Raw genomic sequence first — 18,151 nt, forward strand, 5'->3', positions numbered from 1 at the left:
GCCTGGATTGGGGGCTCCTGCAACTGTTCTATTTGATAAAATGTAAAAAGAAGGGAGAATCCAGTGACAGATCTCCTTCTTCTCATCTAGTTTGTCCCTGAGCTGCCAAACTGGGATTAATTCAGGAGACCATTCGAAGGATGCTGAGGGTTTTAAAAAGCACATCCTACAAGGAACAGCTGCAGGACGAGCTGTGTTCATTTCACCCAGGGAAAGGATGATTTAGGCTGCAATCCTATACCTACTCACCTGGGAGTAAGCCCAATTGTACTCGGTGGGACCTATTACTGAGTAGACATGTATAGGATTGCATTGGAAGAGACAGACACATTGACCACTTTCAAGAAATATTTAACAGGGTGCCAGTCAGGAAGAAGAATGGAAATCATTGTTTTCTGCATGCCTTGAGAATAAGGCGAGAAGCAATCGATTTAAATTAGAGGAAGGTGCATTAACGTTAAACTTTGGGATCCAAACTATACATTGCTTGAAAGTAGGTTAGGCACTGTCAACCCTCTGTCACCATCCTGTAGCAAGTAGCTGGAAAAAAACCCCATGTGACATGAAATCATTGTGTTAGCATTTCCTCTCTTTCCCCACTGCCCCATTGACTGCTACATGTGGAAGGGTGAGAATATTCTAACATGAAGATATCACACTGTGCATCCCTGAAATATGTGTTATTGGGGAGATATAGGTTCGTGGCACCCATGCATCTCCTTGTAAAGCGTAGTTTGAACCAAAGTTTAACAGTGGGAGCAGCTGGGCACTGGGAACGAGCTTCCTCATGCGCCTGAGGAATGTCCATTCTTGAGGCGTAGGGTAACTAGGAATTTTGGCAGAACCCACTTTTCCCTCCCTTGCAGCGCCACACCCTGGCAAGATGCTCCTGCCAAAATTCCTCCTCCCACACAACTATCCCACTTTTTGCATTGACCATGGCAAATGCCTGACTGGTGTGTAAAGTGTGAGGGAGCCTTTATGCAGGGCCAACAATGGCAGGGCCGGCCCAAGGCATTTCACTGCCTGAGGCAAAGGATATGGTGGAGCCCCCCCCCCCATTCCATGTGCAAAAGCTGACCAGACTGGCTGTTGACTCTTACTTCTGCATTGTCAATAGCACAGCATCCTCCTGAGGGCAGCAGGCTAGCTTAGAGGGGTGCAATCCAAGCTGCACCTCACCACCGCTCCCTGCCTCCAAGCACCTGCCACTTAAGGCAGCTGCCTCACTCTGGGAAATGGTAGGGCCAGCCCTGATCAATGGATGTGGTGCTTTACAGCAGGGCTGGGCAGAAAGTAAATTCGGGACTTCAACTCCCAGAAGCCCCTGCCAACATGGCCAATGGTCAGGAATGCTGGGAGTTGAAGTCCAAAACATCTGGAGATCTACTTTCTGCCCATCTCTGGTTTACAGCGTTAATGAGGGATAGGCACTGGTTCCAGAGGGTTCTGGGGCACCATTTAGGAAGGAAGCGGGGTGGGGGGGTCAGGAGCCGCCACAGCCAACAGCACTCAGCACCATGTGTGTCTGTCTCACACAGTGACCCACCAGAACTACGGTCTGGACTGCCCTTCCCCCAACCTGGCACACTCCAGATGTGCTGGACTGCAACTCGCAGCATTCCCTAGAAGAGAAGTTGTTATGCCTATCATAAGAACTCTCCACTTAAGAAAGTCCTCTACAAAATCTGAGGCAGGCTGAGGTGAAAGGGTGGGATTCCCCTGTGTCTGCAAGGGGGTTAGTGCTGAGGAATTGCAGTTTAGAATTTGCTGGCATCCTTTTCTTACCTTCAGAGCTAAACTACTGGTGACATTGAACACACTTTTTTTTCAAAGTGTGCTTAAGGTGGCAGCTTTGATTTTGAAGGAAAAGCTGCCGCTTGCCAGTTTCCTTCCAAAAATCTCATCTTCCACCACTGCCACCACCCTCACAGCTGCTATTTGCCCCTGAATATGCTATTTATGGCAAACAGTACCTTTGGGGGTAAATGGGGGGTGGCCATTTTCACCTGGAACGTAGCACTGAGTCGAAAATCAGGTTGGATCCAGTTGTAGAGCCCCGGCTTTGCATGCAGGAGGTTCCAGGGTCGATCCCCAGCATCTCCAGGTAGGGCTAGAAAAACTACTGCTTGAAACCCTGGAGAGCCATTGCTGCCAGTCAGTGCCAACAATACTGGGCTAGGGGCTTTTCTATGTGAGGCTTTTGTCCCACACCTTTACCAAGGCTTCTGCTGCTGGATTCTTTGCAAGATTAAGATAGGCTCCTTTACACATGATTTTTTTCCCCTGGGTTTTTCTTTCACTGCCTTTCAATATAATACAACCACGAGGTGGCACTGTGGTATAGCAGAATTGCACAATTATCCAGGGCTTTTATCATGCCATTCATAAAAATTACCACACTTTCTTCATTAGGAAAAAAAACCTCAATAATTGTTGCAAACTGTGGGAGAGGCCCTGGAGGATGACGATGTTCTGTAAAGCAGGGTCCCCCAACCTCTTAAAAGGCTAGGGGCCTTTTAAGATCCAGACCGAGCACCTACTGTAGAATAAACATGGAAAAGAAAGATGGAGCTACTGGATACAGATTTAAAGTCATGTCTATTTGGGCCCAAAGCATGAAGCTAAATGTGTCTTCGCATTTTAATGGGCAGGCTTTTTTCAGGGGCAAAAAGCATCAGCTAGAAGGGCTGATCATTGCCAGGACTGGACCGCAGTGGCTTAGTGGTTAAGACGCTGAACTGCAGACTGGAAGGTCGGCAGGTCAGCAGTTCGAGACCAGAGTGCTGCGTGACGGAATGACCTCCCGTCTTCAGTCCCAGCTTCTGCCAACCTAGCAGTTCGAAAGCAAGAAATTGCAAGTAGATAAATAGGTACCGCCTCGGCGGGAAAGGTAACAGCGTTCCGTGCACCTCGGTGTTCAGTCATGCCGGCCACATGACCACGGAAGCGTCTTCAGACAGCGCTGGCTCTTCGGCTTAGAAACGGGGATGAGCACCGCACCCTAGAGTCGGACACGACTGGTTGGGGACACCTTTACCTTTTACCCCTGCTGAGGTCTTGAGGAAAATTCCTCCTCTGAAGGTGTTATTGCCATTAGGATGAAATCCCCATTGGCACCAATGCGATCTGCATTTAAAAAACAAACAAAACTGCACATTAAATGCAAATACAGACTCTTTGTCACATACAGTTTGGTCCTAAGGAAACACATCTTCACTAACTAGTCAGGTATGACTATCTATGCATGATTAGAGTTGGACTGGGGTGAAAGTGTTGTCATGCAGCTCTGGGGGGGCAACGAAACTGCCAGCACAATGTGGCAACATAGGGAGAGCATCAACCTGGTTATTGTGTCCCCTCCCCACCCCCCACCCCAAATAAAAGCAGCAGCAGATTTTGTAGTTTTATTTATTTATTCATTTATTTATTACATGGGGGGAGTGAGTGTTTTTGCACACAAACAGAAACTTTTGCAGTACAACTTGAACTTCACAAAAATTTGGTGTGGGACAAAGACATGACTTTAAATCTGTATCTAGTAGCTCCGTCTTTCTTTTCCATGTTTATTCTACAGTAGGTGCTCGGTCTGGATCTTAAAAGGCCCCTAGCCTCAATGCTAGAGTCCAAATCTGGATCAGGCTACCTGTGCCTATTCTAGAGTAAAAATGAAAAAGAAAGATGTAGCTGCTAGATACAGATTTAGGGAGCAATCCTATGGCCAGTTCACTTTGGGGGAGACCAGGGGCATTTCCACATGAGGCTTTTATCATGCCATCACACTGCCTCATTCACAGGATTTACTGGAAGGTCCAGACGATGACATTTTCCACTCGTAACCCTCCCATGTTATCCCACTGCTGCTTCTGTGTGGTTTTTTCTTGCTGCAGAAAATCCATTAAGGAGAAAAAGATAGAATAGGTGTACAGTGCCTTTTCATCGATGGTCAGGGGATGAGAAACTAAGTCCTTGGAAGAAAGATTGAAGGGACTGAGTCAGTTTAGCCTTGAGAACCTCTGGTACTAGAGGCAGTGAACTTATATACACCAGTTGGTGGGGAACATGGGTGGGAGGGTGCTGTTGCGCTTGTGTCCTGCTTGTGGGTACCCGGTCGACAGCTGTTTGCCCACTGTGTGAACAGAAGGCTGGACTAGAGGAACCCTTGGTCTGATCCAGCAGGGCTCTCCTTATGTTCTTATGAGAAGAGTAGACTGACGGGGGATATGACAGCACATTTCAAGTACCTAAAGGGTTGACACACAGAAGAGGGCCACAACCTGTTTTCTGTCATCCAGGACTGTAGGACACAAAATAACCAGCTTAAGTTACAGGAAGGCAGATTTCAGTTGAACATCAGGTGAACCTTCCTAATGGTCAGAGCACTCAGACAATGGGACCAACTGCCTAGGGAGGTGGTGGGCTCTCTGTCGCTGGAGGTATTCAAGCAGAGACTAGACATCCATCTGTCAGGGATGCTTTCAACTGGATTGCTGCATAGAGCAGGGGGTTGGACTGGATGGCCTAAATGGTCCCTTCCCATTCTATAATCCTGTGCCTGGTGGCACTAGGACAGTGACAGACTTTGTCTTTCTAGGCAGAAAGATTACTGCAGATGCTGACTGCAGCCAGGAAATCAGAAGACGTTTACTTCTTGGGAGGAGAGCAATGACAAATCTTGATAAAATAGTGAAGAGCAGAGACATCACACTGACAACAAAGGTCTGCATAGTTAAAGCAATGGTATTCCCTGTAGTAACCTATGGCTGCGAGAGCTGGACCATAAGGAAGGCTGAGCGAAGGAAGATAGATGCTTTTTAACTGTGGTGCTGGAGGAAAATTCTGAGAGTGCCTTGGACTGCAAGAAGATCAAACCAGTCCATACTCCAGGAAATAAAGCCAGACCGCTCACTTGAGGGAAGGATATTAAAGGCAAAACTGAAGTACTTTGGCCACATAATGAGAAGACAGGATACCCTGAAGAAGATGCTGATGCTAGGGAAAGTGGAAGGTGAAAGGAAGAGGGGCCGACCAAGGGCAAGATGGAGGGATGATATTCTGGAGGTGACGGACTCGACTTTGGGGGAGCTGGGGGTGGCGACAGCCGACAGGAAGCTCTGGCGTGGGCTGGTCCGTGAAGTCACGAAGAGTCGGAAGTGACTGACCGAATAAACAACAAAGCACTAGAAACCATCCATCTGGAAGCATTCAGGGTTAGAGGAACCCTGTGACACCTTTGGGTTGTGTGAGAGCACAATGGTGGGTTGAGGAGGATGCTGGCAGGAGATTCTGAGACGGACATGGGCATCCCATAGCCTGACCATCCAAGATAGCACCCCGTCACATCTGAATACCTGATACAAGTAGGTAAGTATGGGAAATGTCATCAGGAAAAAGAACACTTCATCTAATTGGTACAACAGCAGACTGAAAATCAGTCCCCATAAAGCCCACCTTGTCAAATGTTGCTTTTTCCGTGACAGAAAATCTTTGTCCGTTTTGTCTCAATTTAGCTAAATCTTTGCCTAAAAGTCATCTCATGGCTGCTGATTCTCAGTCCAACAAAAACAACAAAAAAGACTCCACTTTGGTAGGTTATTTTGACAAGGCTGGCATTTTGGAAAGCCAGAGGAACTGTCAGGAAGGAAAGGCTGATTTTTTTTTTGGGGGGTGCATTCGCTGCTGCACTGGCCCTTCACTCCTTGTGTGATCCCAAATTATGTCCCTTTTTTTAATGAGTGGCTGCAATCTCTGTGCTCATGATGGGGTCCTACTTCTGAGTAGGCATGCATAGAATTACTGGGGGCTGGGGGCTCTGGTGGCAGTGGGGCGGGGAATCTGCTCTGGTTTCAGTCAGAACCAGCAGAACTCTAAAGGCGCTACCCAAGGTGCTTTGCAGCGGGAGGGTTGAGCTTTGCACCTTGGAGAGCTCCTTTAGAGTTCTGACTGGTTTTGACTGAAACCCTGAGCAGATTCACACTGAGGCATTCAAGACGAGGCTGGACAGCCACCTGTCAGGGATGCTCTTGTAGTCTGCAGGTCTTGTAGGCCCCCTCCAACCCTACGATTCTATTATTCACCCCCTCACTGACAATGGAGTCCCAGCCCCCACTGCATAGAATTGTGCTGTGAGTCCATGAGACTCTTCACCTGCATTCCATGTTCAGTTAGGCTGAATACTCTGAAACACACACTTTCGCATAACCATCCGTCTCCCACAAAAGTGTAGGGGATCTTCAGTGACTTTCAAGGGGCAGGAGAATTCTAAGAATGTTCATGGGTGACCTTTAAATATCAGGTGGCCAAGGGGACCTTCTTTTTCTACCTTTCTTTTACCCCCACCCCACAAAGCCTTCAGCAGCCCAGCCAATGCCCCTGGGGACGACACTGCGTTAAGAAGCAGCGGAAAGCAACAAAGCAGCACCCTTCCTTGGCCGCCTCATATTTAAAAATGAGGCCACGCTCTATGAATTCTTAGGATTCATCCACTCCCTGAAGATTAATCCAATCCTGGGAGTTGTTTCCATCCCACTAACCTCCAAAATGTGTGAAAATTGCTGGGCTGAGTACTTTGGCCCAGCGCTGATTTTAAAACTATCACAATCCCCGGACTTTGGCAGTGGAGGCGGGTGGCTCCAATGTCAGTGGGGCAATGAATCTGCTCTGAGTTTCAGCCAGAACCATTCAGAAGTCTAAAGGGGCTCTCCAAGGTGCTGAACCTATTTGGGGGGGGGTTGGGTTCAGCACCTTGGATAGCTCCTTTAGACTTCCGAATGGTTCTGATGGAAACCCAGAACAGATTCACAGACCCACTGGCACCAGAGCCACCAGTCCCCACTGGATTTAGGGTTTTGTTTTTTCATTATAGCCCAGCAATGCCCTTTTCTCCCCCCCGTTACCCCCCCCCATTTCTCTCTCTATGCCTACAGGTTGCTGCTGCTGTTAATGTTAATGCTGAAGACTTTTTGATGAACATGGACATCCACTCCCTCCTTTGCAACTTTTTTAGTTTTAATAATAGGTTTTCCTTCCTATTTCCACAGGATTCATCATCACTTTTGCTTCAGCAGACTAACAGAACTTTTTTTTTGGAGGCAGGGGGGCACTCTGAGCTCCCTGGCTACCACATTAGGAAGAGATCATAGAATCATAGAATAGTAGGGTTGGAAGGGGCCTACAAGGCCATCGAGTCCAACCCCCTGCTCAGTGCAGGAATCCAAGTCAAAGCATCCCTGACAGGTGGCTGTCCAGCTTCACCTTGAATGCCTCCAGTGTGGGAGAGCCCACCACCTCCCTATATTGATCCCCCTGATACATTTTAGAGGCTTTCCCCATATTTGAGAGGAGGGAAGGGAGACTTTTGCAGGGTGTGCAGCAGCTGAAAAACACTGCATCCCTCCCATTTTTCAATTTCTCATCAGAAACACTGGAGAGTTCCTTCTGGTTTGAGATCCCTACAGAGCCATCTGCCAAAGATACAGTGTGCTGCTAACTCAGCCTTCACCCATCTGGTCCCTTTCAGGTGTGTTAGACCTACAACTCCCAGCATTCCCAGCCAGCTGGCTGGAGTTGCTGGGAGCTGTAGTCCAACACATCTGGAGGGCTCCAGTTTGGGGAAGGCTGCTTTAGTATTTACAATGGGGGTGGAAGAACCAGCTATTTTTGAGCTCAGCAAAATTTGCCAACATGCAGTTTCAAGCTCGCTTCACCTTGCTCCTGTTTTCGTTCTTTTCAGCTCTTTCGAACAGGAAAGTGTGCATTTCAGATGGGTAAAATGCACATTTCTGTGTGTAGTTTTCGAAAGTGAGCACTTTCCCCCTATTGACGGAAGCGTAAAAATGTGTATTTTTCTAACACACCCGCAATTTTCATGGATTTGCTCATATTTCTCAGAAATCTGCTTGTGCTCACGTCTGGGATTGCCTGACATTTTTGGATGATTTGCAAAAATAAACGAAATTCTTGTACATTCCTAACAAGAAGCAGCACCCATTACCATCAGTGTAATACTGCCACCTTCTGGATATGTGCAGACATACAAGATCCATCTAGCTATGGAGTGCGATACCATGCATGCTTCAGTGAGTTTTAGCCACCCATCCACTAGAGTACTCTTCCCTAACACTGGTAGGGAGAAAAGTGTCATCTCCAGAGCCTGATTAATCCAAGAGCTTTTAAATGACACACATGCAACACCTCCTCTCTCTCGGAGGGGAAGCTGTTATGCAAGGGGACCTTGGGGGAATATGTCAGCTCAGCAGGATCTGTGGGAAAGATTTCCTCCCGGGAACATGTACCATTCCCACTACAGCTGTTTTCACAAATTGTTGGAGCTTTTATTTAATTGAATTAACACCCCCCGCCCCCGCCCCCATAAACAGAAAAATATAGTTTAGTTGACCTAATTCAGCTTTTCTTCAACCTGGTGCTCTCCAGACGTGTTGGACTAAAACTCCCACCACCCCCAGGCATGCTGGCTAGGGATAATGGGAGCTGTAGTCCACCACAACTGGAAGGCAGCAGGTTAAGAACATAAGAAGAGCCCTGCTGGATCAGACCAAGGGTCCATCTAGTCCAGCATTCTGTTCACACAGTGGCCAACCAGCTGTCAACCAGGACCCACAAGCAGGGCATGAGCACAACAGCACCCTCCCACCCATGTTCCCCAGCAACTGGTGTACATAGACTCACTGCCTCCGGTACTGGAGGTAGCACGTAGCCATCAGGACTAGTAGCCATTGACTGTAGCCACTAGTAGTAGGCTGGGGAAGATTGTCCTAATCTAACCAGTGGATCCATCGATTAGGGCACAATCCTATGTAGGTTTAGACAAAAAAAAGTCCTACAACTCCCAGCATTCCCCAGCCAGCTATGCTATGCTGGCTGAGATATGCTGGGAGCTGTACAACTTTTTCTGTCTAAATGTGCATAGGATTGTGCCCTTAAAGTGCTAGTTGGTTCAGTGCCTTTCTACATGAGGCTTTTATTGTGAGCTTGTGGTAGCTCACTCCTGGTAATTTGCCAGTCCTTTATGCAACATCGTCATCCTCAATCTTACTTTTTGCAACCATTATAGCGGGTTTTTTCCTAGCAAGGAAAGTCTGCTATTATTTAGAAAAAAAGTTATAAATCCCCATGGAATTACAAAATTCCGCTAGTGGTTGTATAATGAAACATACAGAAAAGCAGAGAAAGTACCCCCCCCCAAAAAAAGCATGTGTAAAGGAGCCAGTCTTAATCCTGCAAGGAATCTAGCAGCAGAAGCCCCGGTAAAGGTGCAGGATAAAAACCTCATGTAAAAATGCCCTCATTGATGGGCACCAGTTTTAATCAGTTAGGCTGAGCATTAGGGGCACAGTTGTTTATTTCTGGGACTGTCTTGATTCTGAGAGTAACAGAGAGTGAGAAAGGGACTCTAAAAAGCAGCTCCCTTCTTTTGTATATTAAAGAGTACATTTTCACATGCTCCCTTCAATATCTGAAAGAGTGTTGGTACTGAAGCTTTTATACTCTGCATATTTATTTAAATTCAGTTCAGTGCTTTAGTTACAGCAGGTCACCGAAAGTACACACACACACACACACACACACACACACCTTACTTTTTGTGATGGCCCCAGAGCTCTTATATTTCAGAGGGCTAGAGAGAAAACAAGATTTGGCCAACTTTGGGAGGAGTCAGAGCTTGGAGCTTGTGGACTTCATCATGAGACCCCCTTCCTTTCCACTCATAATGTGAGCACTGAGTTTACTGATTGATCAGTTGGAAGTCAGAAGATTTATCAGCTAAAAATAATGGAATCAGCAGAAAGCTCTAGCTTTTAATCCATCTAGCTGCAGAATCCCCAGCCTTCTGGGCTATGTAAGGGAGAGTACAGCCTGCAATTTATTTATTTATTTATTTATTTTGCTGGCTTTCTTCCTATTGCATTTAAGAGCAGTCTACAGATGGAACTGCATGTTCCAGCCCACATATGGCTGCCAAGGAAAGTAGTTGCCCTGCATTTCCTTTCCTCTGATCCGTAAGGGAAACACAGAATGCAAAAAAGCTTCCAACGAAGGAGAGTCCACCAACTTCCAGGAAGGAAGATGGAAGCAGTTGGGTATGTTTAGACCAGAGAAGAGATGATTAAGGGTGCTGCAATCCTATGCATGTTTAGACAGAAAAAAGTCCTGACTCCCAGCATGCCCCAGCCAGTTTCTTTCTAAACTCACATAGGATTGTACCTTAAGAGGCGATATGATAGCCATCTTCACATATTTGAAGGGCTGGCACAGACATCTGTGCAAATTTGCTTTCTGTTGCTCCAGACAGCAGGACCAATGAGTTCAAATTACAAGAAAGAGGATTTCAGCTACACATTAGACAGAGCTTCTTGATGGTACAAGCAGTGCAACAGACTGACTGAGGAGGTGGTAGACTTGGTTAGCAGAGGCTAGACGGCCCACCTGCCAGGGATACTGTAGCCATGGATTTCCTGCATCAGCAGGGGGTTGGACTAGATGACCTTTGCAGTCCCTTTCAATTCTATGTTTCTATGACATGGGACAGGCCATAGCACAGTGGCAGAGCTTATGCTTTGCATGGAGAAGATCCTGCATTCCACCCCTGGTATGTCCCATTAAAACAGCAGTGGGGAACCTATGAACTACAACTCCCCTTATCCCTGATGAGGCTGGGTTTGACTATGCCTAGTGCAAAAAAGATCTCAGATAGCAGCCGACCACATCTGGAGGGCACCAGACTGGGGAAGGCTGATATATATAAAACCTTTATTAGGAGCAACTAAAAAGTAATAGTCCTGATGGCTATGTGCTACCTCCAGTACCAGAGGCAGTGAGCCTCTGTACACCAGTTGCTGAGGAACATGGGTGGGAGGGTGCTGTTGTGCTAATGCCCTGCTTGTGGGTCCCAGTTGACAGCTGGCTGGCCACTGTGTGAACAGAGTGTTGGACTAGATGGACCCTTGGTCTGATCCAGCAGGGCTGTTCTTATGTTGTCTCTGTCTCTCTTTAACTCCTGGTGAACTGCTAAGTTTTTTTTTATTTCACTAAGCTTTGAGTGTAGATTCAAGTTCCATCTTTCTGTTTTTAGGCGGAATTGTTCATTCTGCTTATGTTTTGATATATCAAATTGATTGTAGTCATTCAAACTGTTTTTAATGGTCATTTGAACTGTCATTCAAGTGTGTCAGACTACAACTCCCATTGTCTACAGCCAAGATGGGGGGGGGGAATGTAGTCCCACACATCTGAAGGTCACCAGGTTGGGGAAGTGTGGCTTAAACCATACATAGTGCAAGAAAGGTTTTATACCCGCAGCAAGGTGTGCTGCGATGAAGAAGCACGGGATGCTCTCCCTTTGAAAATATCGATGTGCCCTGGTCAAAGACATCAGTGTGCAGTGGTTAAAACCATAGGGCCAAAGGCTGCTAGCTATGGGGCAAAGTAATCGCTCTTTAGCTCTTGAACAAAGTTGAGATGATGTTCTGTTGATGCATTTGCCACCACAGGAAAGTTATGGGAAAGTCAAAGTTAAGAAACTTCATTGGTCATTTCGAAACCCGATATTTTAATGATGGCTGTTCTGTTAGCCTGGGACAAACTGAGGGGCTTGCTGTATTCTGGGATCTCCATGTTGTCCTCCTTTGTTTATAATGAGCACGTTCCACTTCTTAGAGATGCCCCCATAATGGCAATGCAGCATTTAAAGAGATAATACACGGGGGACGTTGTTGTCTCTGGAAGAGAACGCTGAGAAATTAGGCAGGAATTGTCAGCACTGGTTACACTTTCGACGGTTGAGAACTTTTGTTATTCATTCTATGCCGAGAGGTAAAATGAGTCCACAATTAAGTCCCTTTGAGTCCTTGGTTTATAATAAACATAGACTTAAAGGGATTATTGTCTCGGCTATATAATTTATGGTTGCCAGTGAAAATAAATTATAGTAATGGTTTCAAAAAGCACTAGGCTCTCCATTTCTGAACTGAGTGGGGAGTGGGGGAAGGAAGAGAATGCACTAAGCACAATCTTATTCAGGTTTACTCAGAAGCAAGCTCCACTGAGTTCAATAGGACATACTCCCAAGTAACTTTGTATAGGATTGCACCCTAAAAGACCAGCGCTTTCCTCTTTGTATCACTATAAAAGAAAACCACATTATATCAATGATACCTAACTCCATATTGGTGAAGTAAGAATCCTTTGTAAGGCAGAGAGGAGAAGGAAAACTGAAGAGTAATTTTAGGCATGAGTAGAGATGTAAGGGGCCGCGGTGGCTTAGTGGTTAAGACACTGAACTGCAGACTGGAAGGTCGGCAGTTTGAGACCCGAGTGCTGCGTGACGGAGTGCGCTCCCGTCTTCAGTCCCAGCTTCTGCCAACCTAGCAGTTCGAAAGCAAGAAATTGCAAGTAGATAAATAGGTACCGCCTCGGCGGGAAAGGTAACAGCGTTCCGTGCGCCTCGGTGTTCAGTCATGCCGGCCACATGACCACGGAAGCGTCTTCGGACAGCGCTGGCTCTTCGGCTTAGAAACGGGGATGAGCACCACACCCTAGAGTCGGACACGACTGGTTGGGGACACCTTTACCTTTTTTTTTTAGAGATGTGAAGGCCTGGGGAAAAATCTGGGGAAGAACCGGGGAAAAATCATGGGGAGGGAATGGGGTTCCCCCCCATTCCCCCCCCGAAGGATTTTTTTTAAAAAAAGTCCCTTGGAAAAAGCAGGGAAAAATGGTTTTTGTTTTCTCTGTTTTTTCATTGTTTCATTTTTTCGATTTGTTTTTCCCAGGCCTTCACATCTCTAGACACAGGCCCTTTTTATTTTTTAATTTATTCATTTCATTTATGTATGTATGTATGTATTGCAGTGTTTTTTTAATTATTATTGCATATTAATACATCATTTTAAAACTTCTCATAAACCAGTTCTGAGAGCATACTTTAAAAAAAACAGCATATGCATTCATTGCATAAATAAGGTTATTAAATGATTCACATAAAATATATTGATTTGTACCTGATATAAAGAACGTAGGCCACAATCCACATAACGTGCACACTGGAGGAAGATGATGAGGTAGCAGATGGCAGTAGGGGAATTCTGCATGTGGGTCAGTGCAATGACAGGGAGGAGAGGGTCTAATTTATAAAATGATGGACTCTGGTTGCCAGGTTGAGACTCTGCAATTGGCTCTTCCATCCGTAAGAGTTGCAAAGAAGGGGCATCTCCCACTGACCGCAGCAAAATATGACATGCATATTGGTCACACCTGATGAATTATACACAGGAATCTGTGCAATAATTTCCAGCATGGAAGGAAAGGGGCTCCTCATTTAAACTCCTAAGTAAATTTATTTTGTATGGGCTGTTAAAGAGAGGCATGGCCGTGATCATAGCAAGTTGATTGCAGCCAAGGCTGAAATCCCAGGGTGAGGAGGGAGCCGACATGTCAACAATGTGCTCGGGGGTGTGTGTGATGTGTTTACATGATCACACGGCAAAAGTGCACGGTCTGGTGAGCGCTGCAAACAAGGCTTGCAGCCCCCAGCAGTGTTTCCCCTGGTGCTATAATAACCCCTCTGTGTGGATCCTCGAGGCCTGAAGAAGCGATCAAAAGGGGCAGGAGGGGAGGTCCAAACCGGCTGCTCTTGAGGAGACCTTTTTGCTGGAAGCTGGGAACTTCTTCACATTACGGATAGATGCAAATGACTTACGTCCATGAAGCAGAGTGAGGAAGGCAGAGGGAAATGCACAGACGTGTGAACCGAATGTGGCATGGCTCCTTCCCCAGTGGATATCTGTCCTGCACCAGCCCCACTCAGCCACCCCTTGGCTTTTTCCATCCCATCCCTTGGAGGCAGCAACAACATGAACTGTGTGTGACATCAAGAATGAACTACCGCAGTCACCGAGTGCTACCCATTTTTTCTTTAGCTCTTCACTGCTCCTTTCTGCATAAGCATTCTAAACCACTCGAACATTGGAACAGCCATGCTGGAGCAGACCAATATCCATCTAGCCCAGTATTCTGTTCACACACACAATGGCCAACCAGATGCCTGTAGGAAACCCACAAGTAGGACATGAGTGCAACAGCACCCTCCCGCTTACTGGTCTTCAGCCAATAGACTGGGAGCTACAACTGGGTTGCATGCTGACCTAACGTGGGTCAGAGCAGAGGCACAGCCATCACTTTCACTCTTCCAACTACCTGAGCCTAGATTAGTCCATGCAACAGGTTCACTTTCTGGACACCGCTATGCAGCTACAGAATAGACATATAAGCACCACCTTATATCACAGGGCGGTACAACCTTTTTCAGTCCCAACAGCCTCATGCAATGATGGCTCGGGGGCTGCTTGCTCATATGCATGCATGCACACATGTGCACACACAGAGATGCACACACTCTATCTATCTATCTATCTATCTATCTATCTATCTATCTATCTATCTCCACACATCCCAGAGATCCTGATACAGATCACTCTTTCCTCACTGCTAGTAGCGATGGGAAAAGAGCAAGCTGTATCAGGATTTCTGGGGGAGGGAGTGGAGTGTACAGGCAGTGGAGAATTTGGCAAGGGGAATTCAGCAGTGATGGGGGATCAGGGCATATTTAGGGGATCCCAGTAAAGGCCTTGGTGGGCTGCATGTAACTTCCCCCCCAGGCTGCAGGTTGAGCATCCCTGTGATATTGGAAACCTGCTGACTGCTACACAGACTCACACGCCTCCAACTTCCCCCTGAAACACTCCACAAAACCCATTGTCTAGAGCCAAGCCCCTTGATACATCCGCATCCATTCAGACTTGTCAAACAAAGACTCACAACTTAAGGATCTAAATCAGGCATTTCTGATTTAGTCAACATCTGAAGACTGATACCCAAGAATAATCTACTACAGCAGGGCTGAGCAGAAAGTAGATCTCCAGATGTTTTGGATTTTACCTCCCATGAATCCCTGTCAGCATGGCCAATGGTCAGGAATTCTGAGAGTTAGTCCAAAACATCTGGAGATCTACCTTCTGCCCACCCCTGTACTACAGGACAGACCCAGAAGAGAAAACAAGCACCACTTCTTGTCACCTACAGTTCCCAGCTAAAACCACTCCAATGTACCATCAATGATCTACAGCCCATTCTGTCATTAACACTTCCCTCTCACAGGCCTTGGGTGGTAGGCCTGCACCAGCTTACAGAAAGCCACCCAACCTAAAGAAGTTACTCACCAGCAATAGCAGACCTCATAACAAAGATACAGACACAGGAACCAAACCCTGTGGCAAACACAGAGGGAAACTCTGTCTCATTGGCTGAATCGACACCTCCTGTCAGATCAATACAATCCCATCACGGTGATGCTATATCCCTCTTGCACATTTATACCTCGTAGCACACACAGTGACATCTGTTCCGGTATTTTGGATAATAAGGAATAAAAAGCAGGAAATCACTCTAGAAAAGCAGTATATGGAATGTCTAATGTGCCCCAACAGGTATCAGTGCACTTCAGAACCCATAAAAAGCACAAGTGTAGATCTAGCCCCTGTCTGCTCTAACAATACTATTTACAGGATCTAATAATGTCATCCATAACATCAGGGGTTCATATAACTGCTCATCTTCCAATGTGATATACGCCATCATTTGCCAGCAATGCCCTACTGCATTCTACATAAAACAAACAGGCCAGGTTCTATGCAAAAGAAGTGGACACAAATCTGACTTCAGAAATGGCAATATTCAAAAACTAGTGGAGAAACACTTCAGCCTCCCAGGACACTCAAGGCTGCTCTACTTGAACAACAGGGTTTCAAAGACAGATTTCAAGATTCAGTGAGACGTTCAGCTCTATCTGGTGTGGCCTGAACAGGGACAAAGGTGTTTATCACTCTACATGTATTAATCAGCTCACCAGTGCAAGAATGTCCATGTTATCAGCCAGCAACTATTTCGTGAATGGCCTGTAAATGAGGTAATATCATTGACTGTACTTTCTGCATTTCAATTCCGCCTGACCTCACTGTTTACAATTGCCACCCCCGACCCCAACCGTGTGTAAATATACCTTTAAATTACAGGATGACCATGCATCTGATTAACAGGATTGTAGTCCGTGAAAGCTTATGCCAAAAGAAATTTGTTAGTCTTTAAGGTGCCACGAGAGTTGGGTGGTTCCACAGGGGGCTCTTAGAGCTACCAATCAAAAGGGATTGTTCAGTTATCCCATATTTTCCTCTGATGTCTTTTATGGTAAGAAAAAGGAGGGAAGAAACAGTGGAAAAACATGGGAGGATTACAAGTGGAAAACAGTGTCATCTGGATCCTCCATAAAATTCCGTGTTTGAGGCAATTGCAGGATGAAATCTGGAAGCAGCTTTTGTTGCTTCTGTTTGTTTAAGTTGTTTTAAGGAAGGAGGAGGAGGAAGAATCTTCCAGATCTTGATATTTAAGTCATTACATTTCAAACCTTCTAGCCTGATCAATTTAACCCTGTGAAATCTATATTCCTTTGGCTCTCTGCATTGTTTGTTTTTTTAATTTATATTCTGCCTGTCTGCCAAAAAAGGCGCTCAAAGTGGCTAACAATAATAAAATACAATAAAAATAAAAAGATTAAAAACAAAATCTTAATTACAACATAAGAAACCACAACAAATGATCAGCAATTGCATATCCCATTTTTACATTTTAAAAGATTTTTTTTTACAAAGAAATAGATTTTAAAAATCTGTTTGTTTATAATAAAAAATTCTTATAACACTTATAAACTGGATGTGTGATTGCTGGTCATTTACTGTGGTTTGGTGATGTTTCATGCACAATGCATCTCCTACATATCAGTTTATTCAAAACATAATCTAAAAACAGATCCATCAAAACACAATTAAAAACACATCCATACAATAAATAATTCATTATGATTCATTATAGTTGTGATTTTTAACCTGCTCTCTGCTCTGAAATTATCTATTGTGTTTTATAGTTGTTTCATTTGCTGCCTTAATGATTTCCTGATTTATTGAAATGATGGTTTTTCTCATTTGGTTTTTATCTTGTATGTCTCCCAAAGAACTGTTGTTATCAGCCGACTGATAAATAGAATGAATGAATGAATGAATGAATGAGGCAGAGGTGAAGGAAAAGATGGGTTGCAGGAGAGAGTAAGGGAGAAAGGCAAACTAAGGGCCAAAGAAGGCACAATCTCAACAAACACGTGGTCCCAACCCAACGCCCAGGAGGCATTTACAATGGGAGGTCGGCAAGAAGGACTGGTGCTGAACCCTTTTCACTCCTGTCACTTCTCCTCTGAAAATACCCTTCAAAGATACATACACACATACCGCATTGCTTATTTTGGGCTTCAGGTACTGAGTGGGGTGGGAGGGTTAAAACTGCTAGGTAGACATCTGCGGAGGAAAATTGCCAGATGGGGAAAAAGGTTAAATACTCGTTCCTGGCCATTTATTCTTCCCTGCAAATGATACACACACACACACAGCCCTCACAAGGGAAACATGGGTTGGGAACCCCCTTGTAATGTCTCATTTGCCCCAGAGAGAATGAGAGCAGGGGGGCGGGGGCAAGAAAGGTGGCAGGTGTATACAGTCAGAAAACATTTTTAAAGGACACCACATTACATGATGGGAAACGTGTAACTAGGCCAAACACAAATGCTCTGATTGTCCTCTTCTTTTCTCCTTGGCCTCTAGGTGCTTTTGCAGCTTTCATCACCATGGCTTTTTGACTTCCAGAGTCATCATTTATTCCTCCTTCACCTCATTTTTCTCAAGTTCCCCTTTGCATGGCTGGCTCTTGAGACAGGGTGGGGGGACTGGATCCCATTTCAACCATCAGTAAACAAAGTCTCCAATACTGAGTGAGTTCCCTTCGCTTGGTGCTCCATCCTTAGAATTTAGAGCATCCATAGAACATTATGGCAAAGTCCTTTGTCACCTGCAGCAGGAGAGGGAAAGAGGAGGGGAAGACTGGCTCAGTGCCTACCCAGCTGCGGCCAGAAACACCCCCCTTTCCCCCAGCGGCCCAGCTGAGCCACGACCACGTCCGCCTGGGCAGGGACGTGGATGCTGATCAGTTTAGACGGGCTTCTCCCAGGCCATCAACAGTGTGATGGTGGATCATT

The 18,151-nt window shown here is 45.8% G+C and overlaps 1 protein-coding gene across 3 annotated transcripts in view; it reads right to left on the reverse strand.

The window, feature by feature from the left end:
• Window positions 1–337: 337 nt before the first annotated feature.
• LOC146351612 (major facilitator superfamily domain-containing protein 8-like) overlaps window positions 338–18,151 on the reverse strand; it is a 76,060-nt gene continuing 58,246 nt past the window's right edge. Inside the window, exon 13 of one of the 3 annotated variants that reach the window (XR_014789635.1) lies at window positions 338–3,129. The gene's annotated coding sequence lies outside the window, so the exon portion shown is untranslated. Of the gene's footprint in view, window positions 3,130–17,447; window positions 17,965–18,151 lie in introns of those variants that run through there. The other 2 variants (XR_014789636.1, XR_014789634.1) reach the window with 2 other exon arrangements.

Source organism: Heloderma suspectum, chromosome 3 (assembly GCF_057233095.1).
Source record: "Heloderma suspectum isolate Gila_16-S chromosome 3, 16-S_ref, whole genome shotgun sequence".
Taxonomy (NCBI): Eukaryota; Metazoa; Chordata; class Lepidosauria; order Squamata; family Helodermatidae; genus Heloderma; species Heloderma suspectum.